Source organism: Panthera pardus, unplaced genomic scaffold (assembly GCF_024362965.1).
Source record: "Panthera pardus isolate Hobbes unplaced genomic scaffold, ASM2436296v1 HiC_scaffold_13, whole genome shotgun sequence".
In the NCBI taxonomy this organism is placed as follows: domain Eukaryota; kingdom Metazoa; phylum Chordata; class Mammalia; order Carnivora; family Felidae; genus Panthera; species Panthera pardus.
The window spans coordinates 108,955,600-108,976,129 of NW_026526688.1; positions in this window are offsets into that span (position 1 = coordinate 108,955,600).

Genomic DNA, 20,530 nt, shown 5'->3' on the forward strand with positions numbered 1-20,530 from the left:
TTATAAAGGACATTTACATTAAGAGGGGACCTATACTCAGAGAAGAACAATTACCAGAGATTCCTTTTTCACAGACACTTATCCACATGGCTGATCAACCTTTGTTTACCAAATATTTCTTTTTCTCACTTTAGCCTGAATTGCCTTCCCCTCTCTGAAGCCCTAGAACCCCATCCCTTTCCTTACTTAGCTCAGGATGGTATTTAAGCTTCAATTATCTGGCTGCTTTCTGAATCTTATCTTTGTGGGGCTTCTGCAGGTAAGTACATATGTAATTTTTTTCCTCCTGTTAATCCATTTTTTATTATGAATGGTGAGGTATGTCTCAGCCAAGAAACTAGAAGGGTAAGGGAAAATAACTGTCCTTCCCTACAATGAACTTGACTGGTGGGTTGAGCTGAGTTTCATCCCTAAAGGCTATGAATTTCTGCTAAATTCAGCAGGATGTATTAGCTCTACTTGCCCATTTACAGTTACAACTGAACATGAGAATATTAAGAGACACTCAAGTGGATAATATGAATTCCAAATATATTCCTCTCTAGCTCTGCCTTACTGCTTCATGATGATCAATCTCCATTATCCCTGTCAGAATAGTGCCTTCCTTTTCTGCCCACTGGTCTAACATGAAGACTCTAAGATGAGTTTCGTGGTGGAGGCAGTCCCCCTTTGGCAATCAGAACCATAGAACTACAGAGCCTAAAATGTTGGAAAAACAAGCAAAAATTGGAATATTGTGACAGGGCCATTACTGCTTTCATTCCTGTTTTTCAGAACTGATATGTTCTACTACTTGAGATAATACCATGTAATTGTCTTTGGCTTAAGGCAGGTGTCAAATTGAAAGATAGTGCACTATCCCCCCATAGCATTGTCATCTCCAAGTTGGCATCTCAGCTACATTTTCAAAAACCTGTTCCATTATCCTGTGAGTCTGGAGGGTTATGGGTAGGTATGGTAAGTGACAGAACCAGCATATGGTGTGACTAGTATGTGGTAGAACCATGATCCTATGTTCATGGTGTATCGCCATGATCATGCCCTCTTTTGCTAAAAAGTGAATTCTTTGGTCAGAGGGAATGTAAATGCTAGATCTCATTTTGGTAGGTTAGATACTATGAGTCCTTAACGGTAGCTCTGGCTAAAGAACTGGAGACAAGAAAAGAAAATCCATACCTGGAATATAAGACAATTCCAGCCACTATGAATTGATGCTCTTTCTAGAATTGAAGGATATGATATCATCAACTTCCCAGTCAGTGGTAGATTTCCTTGAGGAACTGTGGTATACTGGGGGCTCAGCATTGGTATATTTGGCTGGCAGGACAGACATTCAGCAGCAGGATTAGCTAGATCGGCTTTAGTGGTAGGAAGAGGTAAGGGTGAGAGGGATCCCACCTTTTTGGCATAGCCTCTATTTCTGCTACTGTATTTACTTCATTTATGAGGCCAAAATTGGGCTGGGATGGCTGATGTCAGAGGAGAAGTGGCATTCAAGTCAAGTCATCCTATCTATTTGGTTGTTTAGTACCTCTTTGGATGTCCTTTGACTGGCATCCGCATGTGATTTAAAACTCTTTGTACTTTGTCTCATTTCCCACAGGTGCATACACATGCCTCTTCCTCAAATATTCTGACACTTGATTTTACAGTCTTGCTCATCCCAGGACTCTGATGTACCAGTAAGACATTTCCACTACTCACGAATCTATGTAAATTCTTACCTTGTGTTACCTCTCTCTACACACAAATAAGAAGACTAGAAGCACTGCCCAAAACTCTATCCCCAGGGAGGATTTTACTTGGAGTATATTTCACGTACACCCCAAAAAGTTCCTGTAGTAGCAGTGGCATCACAGTGCAATTTTCTATTTGATCCTACATGACAGGTCAATCAATTTGTACACCAAGCTTGAACTTTTTTTCTCCTCAATCAACTAGTCATAAGGCCTCCACGGGGCCATAGATGAATTGTGCCGAAGGAGAGATATTGATGTAATGATGCACTAGAGCTAAGTGTCATAAGGGACTTGGACACATATTCATTCAGCTAACCTGTGCCTTTGGACATTCTTGAACCTGATCATAGATATAGTACTTCCATTTTGCTCTGAGATGATGCAGAGCCTGCCTGACTTGGGGGATCTAATAGTACTTGCTCATGATTTATATATTCTGGCCACATAGTCATTTGATGTCCAAAGGTCAGACACTCTGTTTCTAGTAGGTTCTAACATAATGCTAAAAACACTACTGTGTTGCAGATGGCATGGTCTTGGCCCAAACTCAAATTTTTCAGTATTGGAGCTCAAAATGGTAACTTTACCATAAATACCTTTTGTATCATGGAATCTGCTGGGTCATATGGTCAAAGAGGCATATTGCGTGAACCACAGCTTGGACCGGCTGAGAATCTTTTCTTGCTTTGGAACCCATTCAAAGTTAGCTTTATCAGAGTTCCCAGTTTTAGAATATGCTCCTTCCAAAATCCAAGGAGGCCTACCATTGTCCTTTTTTTTTCTCAATACTAGAAGTTATAAGTTGCAGTAACCTGTCCCTTATTTTGGAGGGGTCTCTAAACATGCCAGATAATGGTTTTTTAAACCTTTTATCAATGTAGGCCTGGTCTAACTTTGGAACTTTTTTTGTTCTATTGTTCTACTTTTCCTCCTTTCTCTACATTGAACTTCAGCTGGTTAGCTGTACCTGATCCTTCCAATTTCAGGACAATCATCATTGCTTTAAGCAATTGACTCTGACTAACCTTCTAGATCTTTCAGAGCATCCCAAAATACCTTGTACTTTCCTTCACAACATTCATCACTTTCAAATTTACATTTCTTTTTGTGGCTAATGTTTTTCTGACCCATCATATCACGTGGCTCTTTTTTCTTCTTAATTGTTCATAATACACTCTAGATAATGATTGTACAGGAGGCTTCAAATGGAGTTATGGGAGAGGGAGAATAAATAATAATGATTCTTGCCATCTTTGTGTTTCCATAGTCACACATTCCAATGAATATTTTTTGTCCTAATTAAAGGTCCTTGACTCTACTGGCTTATCATGTGCAAGTTTGCCTAAAGACAACACAATATTTAAAAAATAAAAAAAGTAATAAAAAATATATGTTTATATCCTGATATGATATAAACTATAGCAAAGTGGAAACAAATTAAAACCCCTAGTGCAAAATGCTGACAAATTATTTGACAGGTAAACTCTTAATATCTGAAAGAAGGGAATTTAGATCTCTTTCAGCCTTACCCTGAATGTAGAGCCTAAAAGTGAAAGTAAGTCTATTGGAGTTACATTGCCATCATGTGGTCTTAAGAGAGGAAACATTTTTAAATACAGATATCTAATGTAGAAAAGTATATGGTATCTATTGAAAAGATGACATTAAATTTGGACATAGAATCTTAGTTTTTTTATTAAAGATATCATTTCTCTGAAAATATAATTAATCCATTTTATCCAAAACTTGTGTCTCTGTTCTACGACTTTTAGTATGAGAAAAAACCTTTAGTTTTTGTTCCTCAGATAGGAGAAAAAAATAACAATATATTTTAAAAACAAATTATGATGCATGAGAATTAAATGACAAGTAAAGATATAAATTATACTAAAGAAGAAAAATTAATATTTATATTAGAAACAGTTATCCCCTAAGCTAATGAAGCTTAAACTTAGGGACTGGGCTCTCAGATCCCTCTCTGTAATTTTGTTTGGAAAATTTTAAATTTTATTTTTATTTATTTATTATTTTTTTAATTTTTTATTATTTTTTTTTAAATTTTTTTTAACGTTTATTTATTTTTGAGACAGAGAGAGACAGAGCATGAATGGGGGGAGGGTCAGAGAGAGAGGGAGACACAGAATCAGAAGCAGGCTCCGAGCTGTCAGCACAGAGCCCCACGCGGGGATCGTACTTGTGAACCACAAGATCATGACCTGAGTCGAAGTCGGACACTTAACCGACTAAGCCACCCAGGCGCCCCTTAAATTTTATTTTTAAAGACAGCTTCCTAGGGGCACCTGGGTGGCTTAGTCGGTTAAGCGACTGACTTTGGCTCAGGTTATGATATCACGGTCAATGGGTTCAAGCCCGCGTTGGGCTCTGTGCTGACAGCTCAGAGCCTGGAGCCTGATTCAGATTCCGTGTCTCCCTCTCTCTCTGCCCCTATTCTGCTCATGGTCTGTGTCTCTCTCTCTCTCCCCAAAATAAATAGATATTAAAAAAAAAATTAAAGATAGCGTCCTAAATTCAGTAAGATTTAGGCTCCATAAAACTTGGATCTGTCCCTTCCTGTGTCATTGGTATCATATTTAGATGATAAAGTCAACACATATGAGACTCTGCTCCAGATGCTAGGATCCAAGATAAACACAGTCCTGCACTCCAAGAAATCCATTGTCAACAAGTCTTCCCAATGGTCACAATTTATACAATATTAAAAAATATATATTACTCTCAAAACTCAGAATTTAGATGAAAATAAAAAGATGTTTTTAGGTTATAATGCATGAAAGATTAGCAAATATAAAACTTTATAAACTTTCTATAACTTCTATAAACTTTCTAAACTTTGTAGAAATGATAAGAAATGATGACCTGAATCACAAATCCATCCAGAATCAGAGAATGCCTAACTTCCTTCACCAGGCTGGAAAAACCATATATAGAGAGAATTTTATTATATTTGAATATTTAAAAAGCCTAGAATTTCAAAATCGTATAATATGCTAAAAGATAAGTATTCTGCCCTCTTGAAATTATGCCTTACCTGACAAGCCTACTAAATGTTGGAATTATAATCTAAGTTTCCCTCATTCCACAGCTTTCTATAAGCACCTATCATTTTAGTAGCTGAGTACATTTTAGTACCTCATCCCATTTCCTTAACCTCATCCCATCCCATTGAACAAGTTTAGAGCTTGTTCAAACTTCTGAGATATGTGGGTGCAGGCCATATGGAGTTTATTCACTAGTTAATATTTTACATCCTTGCTCTTGGGCGTCAATTCTCAATTGGAGAATTATCCTATTGCTTTTTGTGACTTTTTTTTGGTGTGTGTGTTTATTTATTTTGTTTATTTATTTATTTTGACAGAAAGAGACAGCATGAGCAGGTGTGAGGGGCAGAGGTAGAGGGAGAGAGAGAGAATCTCAAGCAGGCTCCACATTCAGTGTGGACCATGACACAGGGCTCAAACTCATGAACCGTGAGATTATGACCTGAGCTGAAATCAAGAGTTGGACACTTAACCGACTGAGCCACCCAGGTGCCCCACTTTTTGTGACTTTGGAACACCTTTTGTGACTTTTCTATAATACCTTATTCGCAACGATGTTTGAATTTAATTTCTCCTTTATTTACCACGATATCACCAATGTGATCTTGTGTGAAATAGACTTTTGCTAATGATTTTGGGCAAAAGCAAGGGGATATAAAACAGTACAGAACTAAAAACATCTTAATAATATATATCAGCTTTCTTAAAATCCTTTAGGTAGTCTCGGCACAATTAATTTCACAATGGCCATCTTTTCCAATAAACCCAGTCTACTGCCACATTGGTGGAGTGTATTATATCATGAACCTTTTCCAAATTCTTCTTTATCCAGAGTCCTTGCTGTCCCTACTATATCATAGCTACCAATATCCTCTTTCCTTATTATGCAATAAAATTTACTTATTTTAGTTCAAATTCCTTTTTGTAGATTATACTCAAATACTTAGCCCCAGCCTCATCAGGAAATCTCTGAAATATGTCTAAAAATAATCTCAGGATTTTGTGAAGCTAAGTTTGAAAATTAAAAATGCAAATATTTCCTTCATTGGGGAACATATACCATATATTATTTTCATGCATTGTAACTGTGTCCTTTTAAGACAACTTACATCTTACCATCTCTATCATTGTCTTCATTCCTAGTACACCAATGCATAGTTATTAAATCATATTGAAAACTTTACTTACACATAACTTGACTTAAACTGTAAATGTTGTGTTTGCTGTATATATCATATTCTCAAACATATTTTTAAATTTTTTTTAGAGAGAGAGAGTGCAAGTGAGTGAGGAGCAGAGGAAGAGGGAGAGAGAGAATCCTAAGCAGGCCCCATGCCCAGCACAGAGCCTGACAGAGGGCTTGATCTTATGATCATGAGATCAGACCTGAGCCACATCAAGAGGTGGATGTTTAACCGACTGAGCCACCAAGGCGCTCCTCAAAAATTTTTTTGAATTTTTTTTAAAATCCAAGTTAGTTAACATGTAGTATAATAATGGTTTCATGAGTAGAATTTAGTGATTCATCACTTACATATAACACACCATGCTCACCCCAACAAGTGCTCTCCTTAATGCCCATCACCCCTTTTGCCCATCCCCTGACTCAAAACCCCTCCAGCAACTCTCAGTTTGTTCTCTGTATTTAACAGTCTCTTATGGCTTGCCTTCCTCTCTGTTTTTATCTTATTTTTCCTTCCCTTTCCCTATTTTCCCCTGTTTTGTTTCTTCAATTCCACATATGAGTGAAATCACATGATATTTATCTTTCTCTGACTGACTTATTTCACTTAGTATAATACATTCTAGTTCCACTCACATTGTTGCAAATGGCAAAATTTCATTCTTTTTGACCATTGAGTAATATTCTGTTGTATAGATAGATAGATAGATAGATAGATAGATAGATAGATAGATATAGATCACATTTTATGTGATATATGTATATGTCTATCTATCTATAGATAGATAGCTAGATCACATCTACTTTATCATATATATTTTTAAATCTACTTATACCATTGGTACTCAATAAGTTCCGGTTAATTTATCTGTTTTTGTATTAATAATTTCTAACTTGGCTTCATTTTCTTATCTTGTCTAAAAGGTTTTAGTTACCTCCAAGATAGGTTAGAGACCCTGGATTATATTTTCAAGACATTTGTGCATACTTGCCTACAATCTATTACATCACTCACCTATAGTATTATTTGAAAATAGACTTGGGTTAGCTATAAATGTATATTGTGAACTCTACTGAAACTACTAAAAATAAGTTAAAAAATGAAGTATAATCAATATTCTTAAGAAAGAAAATATAATTATACAAAATGCCCAATTAGAAACAATACAAGGCAGAAAATGAGGGAAAAACAAAAATAGTAACAAAGAACAAGGGAAACAAAGTGAAAAAAAAAACACAAATAGGATAGGTATTAGTCCAACCATATCAATAAACACTTCAAATATCAGTGGTATAAATACATCAGTAAAAAGAGAAACTGTCAGAGGGCATCAACAAACAAGACCTAACTATGTATTGCCTATAAGAAACCATTTTAAATATAAAGATACATAAAGATTAAAATTACATTAACACAGAATAAAAGAATGCAGGAGAAGCTATATTAATTTCAGATAGAGTGCACTTGAAGGCAAGAATAGTTATCAGGGGAAAATAAGGGCATTACAGAGGGAAAGAAGGGCATTATATAGTTATAAAGGAGTGAATTCTTCAACAAGACATTATCAGTCCTTAATGTATGTGTGCCTAAAAGCAGAGAGTCAAAATAAGTGATGCAAAATAATAGAATTTCAAAAAGAAATAAATGAATAGATTATCACAGTTGGCAATTTCAACACTACTCTCCCAGAAATGGACAGATCTAGTATACAGAAAATCAGTAAGGGCAGGGTTGAATTCAACAACACCATTCATTAACTGGATATAATTGACATCTATAGTTCACTTCATCCAACAATACCAGAATGCACATTCTTCTCAAGCTCACCTGGAACATTCACCAGATAGACTATATTCTGAGTCATAAAACATACCTTATCAATTTTAAAAGAATAGAAATCATATAATGTCTGCTCTCATACCACATGGAATTAAACTAGAAATCAATAAGATATCTGGAAAATGGGAAAATATGTGGAGAATTAATGACAGACTTTTATTTTTTGTATTTATTTAAATTTTTAATTTTAATTCCAGTATAGTTAACATGTAGTGTTATATTAGTTTCAGGTGTACAATATAGTGATTCCACAGTTATATACATTACTTAGTGCTTATCATAATAAGTGCACTCTTAATCCCAATCACCTATTATACCCATACCTCCCACCCATCTCCTCTCTGGAAACCACCTGTTTGTTCTATATATTTAAGAGTCTGATTTTTGGTTTGTCTATTTTTTTCTTTGTTCATTTGTTTTGTTTCTTAAATTTCGCATATGAGTGGAATCATATAGTCTTTCTCTGACTGACTTATTTCACTTAGCATTATACTCTCTAGCTCCAACCATGTTGTTGTAAAAGGCAAGATTACACCCTTTTTTATGATTGATTAGCACTCCATTGTGTAAATATACCACATATTCTTTACCCATTCATCTATCTAGGGACTCAAGGGATACCTGGGTTGCTTCCATATCTTGGTTATTATAAATAATGCTACAATAAACACAGGGGTGCATATATGTTTTCAAATTAGTGTTTTTATATTCTTTGGGTAAATACCCAGTAGTGGAATTACTAAATCATATGGTAATTCTATTTTTAACATTTTGAGGAACCTCCATCATGTTTCACACAGTGGCTGTATTGGCTTGCATTTCCACCAACAGTGCACAAGGGTTCCTTTTCCCCCACATCCTTGACAACATTTATTGTTTCTTATGTTTTTTATTTTAACCATTCTGAAAGATGTGAGGTGATATATCATTGTAATTTTGATTTGCATTTCCCTGAAGATTAATGATGTTGAGCATCTTATGATGTGTGTATTGGCCAGCTTTGGTCTTCTTTGGAAAAAAAAATGTCTATTCATGTCCTCTTCCTATTTTTAGTTAGATTATTTCTTATTGTGGTGTTGAGTTGTATAAGTTTTTTATATATTTGGATATTAACTCTTTATTGGATATATCATTTGCATGTTTCTTCTCTCATTCAGTAGGTTCTCTTTTTGTTTTGTTGATGATTTATTTTGCTACGCAAAAGCTTTTTATTTTGGTGTAGTCTTAATATTTTAATTTTGCTTTTGTTTCCCTTGCCAAAGGAGACATCTAAAAAAAATGTTTCTGTGCTGATGTCTAGGGGATTACTGCCTACATTTTCTTCTAGGAATTTTATGGTTTCAGGTCTCACATTTAGGTCTTTAATCCATTTTGGGGTTTTCGTTTGTGTGTGTGTGTATGTGTGTGTTTGTGTGTGTGTGGTAGTAAAATGGTCCAGTTTCACTGCTTTGCATGTAGCTGTCCAGTTTTCCCAACACCATTTCTTTTTTTTTTAATTTTTCAATTGTTTATTATTTTTGAGAGAGACAGAGAGACAGAAAGAGAGACAGAGAGCAAGCAGGGGAGGGGAGAGAGAGAGAGAGAGAAGGAGACACAGAATCGGAAGCAGGCTCCAGGCTCTGAGCTCTCAGGACCGAGCCAGACACGGGGTTCCAACTCACAGATCACGAGATCATGGCCTGAGCTCTAGTCGGCAGCCCAACCGACTGAGCCACCCAGGCGCCCCTCAACACCATTTCTTGAAGAGACTTTTTTCCATTGTATATTCTTGCCTCCTTTGTCATAGATTAATTGACCATAAAAGTGTGGGTTTACTACTAGGCTGTCTATTCTTTCTGTTCCATTGATTATGTATCAATTTTTGTGTCAGTACCATACTGTTTTCATTAGTATAGCTTTGTAGTATATTTTGAAATCTGGGATTATGATATCTCCAGGTTTGTTCTCATTTTTCAAGATCATTTTGGCAATTCAGGGTCTTTTGTGGTTCTATACAAATTTTAGAATTATTTGTTCTAGTTCTATGAAAAATGCCATTGGTATTTTGATATCACTGGATTGCACTAAATCTACAGGTTGCTTTGGGCAGTATGAACATTTTAATAATATTGGTTCTTCCAGGCCATGTGGAATATATTTTCATTTGTTTGTGTCATCTTCAATTTCTTTCATCAACATTTTATAGTTTTCAGGTACAGGCCTTTTACCTCCTTGGTTAAGTTTATTTTTTAGGTTTTATTTTTTATTATTACTTTTGTTTTGGTCACACTTCTTGATATTTATCCAAAGGAGTTGAAAACTATGTTCACATAAACATGCAAATGGATATTCACATAAAAACATGCAAATGTTCACATAAAAACATGCAAATAGCAGCTTTATTCATAATTGTGAACATTTGGAAGCAATCAAGATGTTTTTCTGTTGGTGAATGGAGAGCCAATGGTGTCTGATACCTCCAGACAATGAAATATTATTCAACAGTACGAAGAAATTAGTCTTAAAATGATATGAAGGAAACTTAAATGTGCATTACTAAGTGAAAGAAGCCAATCTGAGAAGGCTACATACTGTATGATTCCGACTATATGATGTTTTGAAAAGGAAAAACTTTTGACACAGTGAAAAGATCAGTTGTTAAGGGTTAGAGAGGAGGGAGAGATGAATAGTTGAAGTGCAGGAGACCTTTAGGGCAATGAATCTGTTTTGTATGACACTATGATGGTGGAAACATGTCATACATTTGTCCAAATTAATAGAACATACAACTTGCCAAACTTATTCTTATATTTCATTAAGGAGAAAAGGATCACATGCTCACTATTATCTCAATGCTGTTGCTTGGAAAAAAAGATTTTAGCAGAGCATTTTGTTGACTTCTCTAAAAATCAACGTTATTTAGTTTCATTTTTCTTGTTTGCCCACTTCCTACAGATTATTTTTTTAGAAAATTGTCATGTATATACTAATGGTTAATATTTACTGTTAAATTTTAAGTAAATTTTGAATATTATTAAATAATACATATATAAATATTATAATAATATATAATACTATATTATATATGATATATGACCATATATATCATATATAATATATAAAATAAAATTAAATTCTGAATGTTATTCGGAGAGGGAAAAGAAAAAGTAAAACTAATAGCTATTGTGAAAGATGTAAATTTTTAGCTTTCTATAAATACTGTTTCTCCTGCCACTCCTTCTTCTAATTATTCTCTTTCTTCTTCTCTACAAATTATTGGAATTAATTTTTATAGAAGCTGAAGTGTCAAGTAATCAAAGGAGAAGATAAAAGGATCATAATCAAGCTATTGGGTTTGATATTACTGTAGGAACACTGCAGAGACAAATGGGTAATACATACTGATTTTGACCTGTGAGGCTATTACTAAAATTAGAGGTTGTGTATGGATGTTCACTCACTTTTCAAAAGAAAATTTATGAGTTTAATCCCTAACCCATTGTCAAATACATGTTATATCACTTTCAGTGGATGGTGCCTTGACACAAATTATGCCAAAATTGTTCAGTATTTTATAATGTACTGTAAGCCTTACGAAGTAAATCTGACTGCTCAAGAGCAGCATTAATTAAATAAAACGTGTGTGTGTGTGTAAGAGAGAGAGAAAGAAAGAGAGATAAAGAGACAAACAGAAATTTATGTTAAGTGTATAACAATACATGGCCTTGTTTTCCTACCTTTTCTAATTTGAGATCGTGGTTGATAATAAAAGACCAGAAGTAAAAGAAAGATAATAGATAAGTATGTAGATAGACAGATAAAATCAGGGGTTCTGAAAAGCTAAAACTATTAAATGACATGCAGTCTTAAGTCTAATGCATGATACAAAGTGATAAATATCTCTAGGCACAAATATCAAATCTTCATTTGGAACAAACAAACAAAACCTTATAAAAACATTTTCCCCTTTCTTCATGCCCAGAGCACCTAAAAAGGAATCACAGTTAAAAGCATGGAGACATCTAAAATGTTTCTTTCATTTCCCTCTTCCACAACAGATGTTTCAGGCTTTACCTTAAGAGTAGAGTGAATGCTTCCCAAGGTTACCCTCTGCAGTACTTTTTAAAATCTAACACTTGAACATAATAGGTTTAACACCTTAGACACTTCAGGGGCAGATATCCTTGCCTTTCTAAGTAAGAGCTATCTTCTGTCAGCTCACAGAAAATAAAAAGTGTCAATAGAAATGTCATTTAAAACCAGAGCCTGTAAGCTGCAAACTATTCTGTAAATTGTTTTTGACACTTGGCTATGACCTGTTATATATTGGTGCTATCTACAAATGCCCCTTCTTTATAATAAATGTTCTAACCAATTCACTTTATTCCTGCAGGTACTTCATATTTTACATTCAATTTGTAATACCATTCTCAGATGATCTACACTCAATTGAGCCAGATAATAACTGACCACCCGGAATAAATGCTATTATGAGTTTCCTCTAATGGTTTTCTCTAATTTCCTTACAAGTTCAAAATTTTCATGAGATTCCTATAATAGGTCTTATGATAAAATAAGTCTGGAAAATGATCTATTAGCTAGTTCTCTCTTTAAAATAAAATATTAAAGTCTCTGAATATTATAAGTAGAAAAATATTTGTTTAATAATGTGATTTCAAACTTATTTAACAAAGATTCCCTCTTATGCGACACACTTCAAATTAAACATATAAACATCTTACACCACTGATTTTTAGTAGACCCATTTTGGAAAATAACCTTATGTTGCTGTGCAAATGTGTATTACATATGTGTTTTAAAGTCTCTAAAACTGGTTTTAGAAGCTGTTTTTGATGATTTGACCTGCCATAATAGTATACTATGATGAATCATTAATTAAAATTCAAAATACACCCACATGATGATTCTGCTTATTGTGCGCATTCGTTAAAGACTTAAAAGCAATGGTTAGGGAAAAACTCTATAGACTAGGATGTGAGTGGTACCATTTAAAGTTGAGCAACATGGCAGTCTTGTAATGACAATCTTAAAATCAAAAGCAGAATGTGATTGTAACATCACATTTGACTTATTCTTTGTTAGAATAGTTCAGTTCTCTAAAATGCATGCAAAGTAACTGATGTAGATTAAGTATGCAAGAAGACTAATCATTATAGTTTAATTTGTAAAATTATATTAAAAGTAAAAAAGCTCAAGACTGCATCACTCATATATATTGCTGATGGGAATGCAAAATGATAGAGCCACTTTGGGAAACAGTTTCATTGTTTCTTAAAAAATCAAGCACACACTCAACATTAGATTCAGCAATCCCACTCTTATGTATTAACCACAAAGAATAAAAATTTATAAGCACACAAAATGCTCATGTTTATAGTAGCTGTATTCATAATAGCCCCAAACTAAAAATAAATGTCCTTCAATGAATGAATGGATAAACAACTGGTACATTTATGCAAAGGAATACAACAGCGATAAGAAAAAAAGAGTAACTTAGATATCTCTCAAATGCATTATGCTAAGTGAAAGTAAGCAGAGTGAAAAAAGTTACTATATGAACCCACTAATATGAATTCTGTAAAAACTAAAACTATAGAGATGGAGAATATATAGGTGATTGTCAGAGATTAGGATAGTGGGGTATATTTGATAAAAAATAAGTAGCATAAAGGAACTTTTGAAGATGAGGAATCTGTTCTGTATCCTGATTGTGGTGATAGCTACATTACTGCATTTGTCATATCCACAGAATTGTATAAAAAGGAAGTGTGAATTTTACTGTACATAAATTTAAAAATCAGTATGTTAAACACATAATATATAATAAAAAAAGACTAAATGGATGGCAATGTGTTTAATTGAAAAAGTTGTCTCCCCAAATATATATAGCAATAGATCTTTTTATAAAATTATATACTGGGGCACCTGAGTGGCTCAGTCAGTTAGGCATCCAACTTCAGCTCAGGGCATGATCTCGCGGTTCATGGGTTCGAGCCCTATGTCAGGCTCTGTGCTGACAGCTTGGAACCTGGAGCCTGCTTCTGATTGTGTGTCTCCCTCTCTCTCTGCCCCTCTCTTGCTCTCTCTTTCTGTCTCTCTCTCAGAAATAAACATTAAATTTTTTAAATTATATGCTAAAAATATATAGTCATTAGAAATACAGAGAAATTCAATAAAATGATACATAATGGAAATTAAAGTGATTATAACATGGTTTACCTCAAGAAGTGGAATGTAAGGCAACAGGATGGTGGTACCCACGTGTTTAGATGAGGATTGCTATCAGTTTCCTAGCTTTTATTTCAAGTGGTGAGTTTTGAGTACTTATATTGTGAAAATATTACTTAGCAAACCCTAAATGGTTTCATTAAATAATCAAGTAGACAAAACTTAATGGTATGTTACTAAAATAGAAATATTTCAAGTATAATTATCTTGCAGGCAGTTGAAAGAGAATGAGTTAGAAAATAGAAAAAGAAACTGTCAAGGAAGAAAGAATCAGGAGTTGTAATATAGGTTTAACTGGAGTCTCAGAAAGACAAAGTATAGAGAATAAAGCAAAAGCATTATTTGAAGAGATAAAGGATGAGAAGTTTTCAAAACCAATAAAAATCATAAATCCTCAAACCCATGAAGTCCAATATTTAGAAAGCATAATAAATACAAATAAATTGACACCTTTGTGCATTGTAGTATATGTCTAGAATATCAAAAACAAGAAAAGATCCTAAGAACAGAGAAAAAAGATAATTTGACAGCAGACTTCTCAATAAAAGCCAGAATGAAGATAATGATATCTTTAATATACTGTCAGTAAATAACTGTCAAACTATAATTTTATAATAACAAAGTTATCTTTTGAAAATACATGCAGAATTTTTATCCTGGGTAATAGCTAAGTAAATTATTGAATTGCCCTCTAGCAGATAAAAACTTCAGATGATGTACAAAAAACACCCTGCTTTTAGGCAGAAGAGAGTGACAAAAGCAGGTCCTCTTCCTTTTTTTCTTCCTTGACACAGAGTTGACACTTAGTGGTGGGGAACAGCACTGGATGAATAGCATGAGGGCACACCCAATCTTCATCATGTGCCATGGCTAAAATTTCTGGTTTGAGGAACAAGACAACAGAACTTGGGAAGACCAAATCTGCTGCAAAGTGAGGGGAGACCGTAAGAAAGGAGTTGGAGAAGTTATTTTTTAATTAACTTCCCAAATATTTGGGTGAAACTGGAGCTACCACATGAAAGCAGAGTCTAAGGAACCCAGCTAAATTGTACTGAGATTTTATCTGCCACCTACAAGATATTGTCCAACCAATTTAATAGTCTGTTAAAGTCACCAACTAACAATTCATTTTTTTTTTTTAGGTTGTACACTTATTAGGCTCCTTTTTATGTTATTTTCTCTTTTTTTTTTTTTCAATATATGAAATTTATTGTCAAATTGGTTTCCATACAACACCCAGTGCTCATCCCAAAAGGTACCCTCCTCAATACCCATCACCCACCCTCCCCTCCCTCCCACCCCCCATCAACCCTCAGTTTGTTCTCAGTTTTTAACAGTTTCTTATGCTTTGGCTCTCTCCCACTCTAACCTCTTTTTTTTTTTTTTTTTCCTTCCCCTCCCCCATGGGTTTCTGTTAAGTTTCTCAGGATCCACATAAGAGTGAAAACATATGGTATCTGTCTTTCTCTGTATGGCTTATTTCACTTAGCATCACACTCTCCAGTTCCATCCATGTTGCTACAAAAGGCCATATTTCATTCTTTCTCATTGCCACGTAGTATTCCATTGTGTCTATAAACCACAATTTCTTTATCCATTCATCAGTTGATGGACATTTAGGCTCTTTCCATAATCTGGCTATTGTTGAGAGTGCTGCTATAAACATTGGGGTACAAGTGCCCTTATACATCAGTACTCCTGTATCCCTTGGGTAAATTCCTAGCAGTGCTATTGCTGGGTAATAGGGTAAGTCTATTTTTAATTTTCTGAGGAACCTCCACACTGCTTTCCAGAGCGGCTGCACCAATTTGCATTCCCACCAACAGTGCAAGAGGGTTCCCGTTTCTCCACATCCTCTCCAGCATCTATAGTCTCCTGATTTGTTCATTTTGGCCACCTGACTGGCGTGAGGTGATATCTGAGTGTGGTTTTGATTTGTATTTCCCTGATAAGGAGCGACATTGAACATCTTTTCACGTGCCTGTTGGCCATCCGGATGTCTTCTTTAGAGAAGTGTCTATTCATGTTTTCTGCCCATTTCTTCACTGGGTTATTTGTTTTTCGGGTGTGGAGTTTGGTGAGCTCTTTACAGATTTCGGATACTAGCCCTTTGTCTGATATGTCATTTGCAACAATTCATTTTTAAAAAGTACAATCTGTGGGGTGGCTGGGTGGCTCAGGCAGTTAAGCCTCATACTCTTGATTTTGGCTCAGGTTATGATCTCGTGGTACATGGAATCGAGCCCTGTCGGACTTTGTAACTGGCAGTGCAGAGGCTGCTTGGGATTTGGGATTCTCTCTCTCTCTTTCTGCACCTCCCCTCATTGAGCTCTCTCTCTCACAAAATAAATAAATAAAGTTAAAAAAAAAGTACAGTCAATCAACCAACAGTAACAACAACAGAAGTCAAGATGATATAACACAACATATATTTCCCACAGCACAACATTTACAATGTCCAGAATAGAATCTATAATCACTCAACATGAAGAATTAAAGAAATATGACTTACTCAAAAGAAATTACTATCAGGGTGTAACAACCTTATAATGGCATAGATGATGGAATTAACAGAAATAAATTTTGAAGGATATTACATTTACGTTTAATGGTATAAAGGAATGTATGTTTAAAGCAAATTAAGAGATAAGAACTTCTAGGAGAGAAATATAAACTATAGAAAATGAACAAAATAGAAATTTTGAAACAAACAGTACAATATATGAAAAAAAATTCACTGAAAGCCTTAACAGGAAAATGGAATTGATAGAAGGAATAGTCAGTGAATTGGAAAATAGATCAATTCAAGTCATTTGGTTCAGAGAAAAGAAAAATAAAAAGATTGGGGAAAAAACAGAGCCTCAGAAATAAATGGAACTATATCAAAAGGTATAATATGTATCATTAGAGTCCCAAAAGAGAAGACAAAAAAGAATAGGGCAGACAACAACATTTGAGAAAATAATGATTAAAAACTTACATAATTTGAAGACATACATTTATTGGGTCCTAGTAAAGCAGAAAAATATTAGAAGATATAATGACCAAAAATATCCTCAGATTTTTGAAAGATAAATTTATAGATTCAAGAGATGAGTAAATTCCAAGATTAACAAATACTACAAAGAGGGAAAAATCAGGTTCAGACACCCCAGGGGCAAATTACTAGAGCACAAACATAAAGGAAAAACTAACAACTGGAACAAAAAAAGTGTAACTCATTACGTAAAGGGAAACAAGAATTCAAATGACCACAATTTTCCTGTTCAGAAACTAGAGAGGCAACATATCAGTAGCAAAATGCTGACATGAGAAAAAATAAAATTAATCCAGAATTGTTATCTAGCCAAAGTTTTCTTCAAAAATAAAAACAAAATAAAAACACATTTTGACACAGAACACTAAGAGAACTGATCACCATCATACTCACACTACCTGAAATACTAAAGGATGTTTTTCACGCTGAAGAGAAATTATATTTAATAAAACACATATCTTTGGGAAGAAATAAAGAGCATCAGAAATGGTTTGGCAAAATATAAACCCTGTTTTCCTCCAAATTTCTTTAAAACATATAGAACTATCTAAGGAAAAAATTATGAAATTTTCATATGCATACAGGATGTAGATATAAAACCTATGACAAATATATTGTAAAAGAATGGAAATGGTAAATGGACTTTTATATACATGCAAAGTTTTCACATTTTTATCCAAAATGGTACAATATCAAGCCTAAGTAGATGGTTTAAAGTTAAGTATGGGTACTATTATCCTCAGGGTAACTACTTAAAAGTGTGAAATTATTCAGAAAATTAAAAATTATTAAAAGAATAATGAGAGAATGAGAAAGAAAAATCAGAGGACAATCAAAAAACAAATTTTCAAATGATAGAAGTAACTCCAAAAAGATCTATAGTTATATTAAATATTAAAGGAACAAACATTGCAATTAAAAGTAAAACAATATAAAAATGGATGAGCCTGATGTCACCAAGATGGCAGTATAAGTTGTTCCTGACTTTGCTCCCCTCATAAGAACAACTAACATCTATTCAACAACAAACCACTGAGACAATCCTAGAACATGGAGGTGAGGACGTAGTATCCTTCTGTACCAAAGAGATGAAGACAGACTGCATCAGAAGAGTAAGAGAAGTGGCTACATGTCAACAGCATTCCCACTAGGCCAGCATGCTAGGCCAGCATAGCACCACATGGAAAGGTCTTTTCTGAGCTTGTGATTTCTCCAATGAGAAAAGAGAGTCCATGAGGAATAATGAGACTCTTTCAGCATTCTGGGTCACATTTTGGGAGCTTCTAGTCTGATCTCATACCATGGGGATTGCAGGAGAATCTGTGAGACTCAATCACTGGCAACCTGATTATAATGGAGAAAGGGTAAAGGCTTGCAACAACTAGCAGATGGATCTTGACAGACCAAGTTCATACCTGTAGTGGCCAAGTAATAATCCCAACCAGTTGCTTTGCTAATCTGCAGAACCAAATTGGGGGTACACTCTGACCAAGGTACATGGAAGAATGCAGATATGCCTGATTCAGATCCACAAAGGAAGAATTTTGCTGGCCCTAGACCATAGTTTGTCCATGGCCAGGCTAGGAGCTGAATCACCACCCCACTTGCTGTAGAGAGTATCTTCTGGTCCCATCTGACCAGAAGGGCTGGAAAGAACTCCTAGGAGCTATGTGGTCCAATGGTGTGTGAGCCAAGAGTTGAGTGAGCAGAACTGACTACCCCCATAGCAAAGACAGTATTGGGCCTGGTGGCAGAGGGACTGATTCATAGCCAAGGCTGAGGGTAGCTCTAGGCCTCTCTATACCATAAAATCTGTTTAGAAAATTGAAAATAGCCTGAAACAGTCTCTATCCCTAGGTAAGGGAGATGAGACATAGCCCCATCTGCTGTGGTAAGTGTTTTCTGGCCCCACCTGACCAGAAGGGCTGGCAACAACTCCTAGAAACTGTGCAGCACAATGGCACTCAAGCTAAGGAATAAGGGGGAAGAGCTGATAATTTGCAGAACAAAGCCAGTGGCCCTGTTTTCTCATGGCCCTATTTGAAGTGTGAGTCAGCTTTGAGTTACAACAACAAAGAGCCTTACCAGCTTTAGAGCTGTTCCTCTACTGTGCCAGAGCAGGAAATCTAATTTATAATCCCACTCATTGATTTATGCAGCCTTCAGCCTGTTTGATAAAAGCACCTAACCATGGAACACAGAAAGCAGCTTAGCCCATTCAACAGCCTGATGTGGCACTCAAACAGAGAATACAGCCAATGGTTATTGGGTCTGAAGAGCAAAAAATGCTCACCTGACTGAAGCATTCAGTGCACATTCTGGACTGATCGAGGTCTCCAAGCAATGAGCTGTACAGGTCCTGAGTCTTATCCTGCTTCCCTGCCAGGAAAGGAAGCAAATTCATAGCCCCATCTACTACCCATCTTCTTACCCATCAATAATTACTTTATATGTAAATTGATTAAATTATCTAATTAAAAACAGAGTATGGCTGAATGGAAAAAGACATTTCAATCAAATAGTAACCAAAAAAGGCAAAGGTAGCTATGCTTACATCACACAAAATAGACTTTTAAAATGGTAAGAAAAGATAAAGAAAGTCATCATATAATGGTAAAAGGGTCAATGTATCAAGAATACAGAACAATTGTAAGTATTTATGCACTCAAAATTGAGGCACCTAACTATATAAAAGCAAAAACTAACAAAGCTAAAAGGAGAAATAAACAGTAACACAATAATACTTGAAGATTATCTCTCAAAGTGGACAAATCATTCAGACAGGGAATCAATAAGAAGACAGTAGACTTGAACAACACTATAGACCAAATGGACCTAACAGACATATACTGAACGGTGTATTCAGTAACAGTAGAATGGATATTCTTCGTAAATGCACATGGAACATTTTCTAGGATAGGCCATATGTTAGGCCATAAAACAAATCTTAGAAAATTCAAGAAGACTGTTATCATACCAAATATCTTCTTGAACCACAATGGCATAAAACTAGAAGTCAATTATGAAGAAAACTGGAAAATTAATGAACATAGAAATTAAACAACACTTTTCCTGAATAACCAACGGATCAAAGAAGAAATTAAAAATGAAATTAAAAAAGTTTAAGACAAATGAAAATGGAAATTAAACATATCAGAACTTGTGGAATGCTGCAAAATCTATTTTAAGAGATAAATTCATAGCAATAAATACTTACATTAAGAAACAAGAATTAAAGGAATTAAAAGGAATTTAAAAAGGACAATAAACTGAACCCAAAGTTAGCAGATAAAAGGAAATAATAAAAATTAGAGCAGAAATGAATGAAATAGAGAAGAGGGAAACAATAGAAAAGATTAGCCAAACTAAGAATTGGTTCTTTAAAAAGCTAAACTAAATTGACAAACTGTTAGCTAAACTAATCAAGGAAAAAAAGAGAGAGGA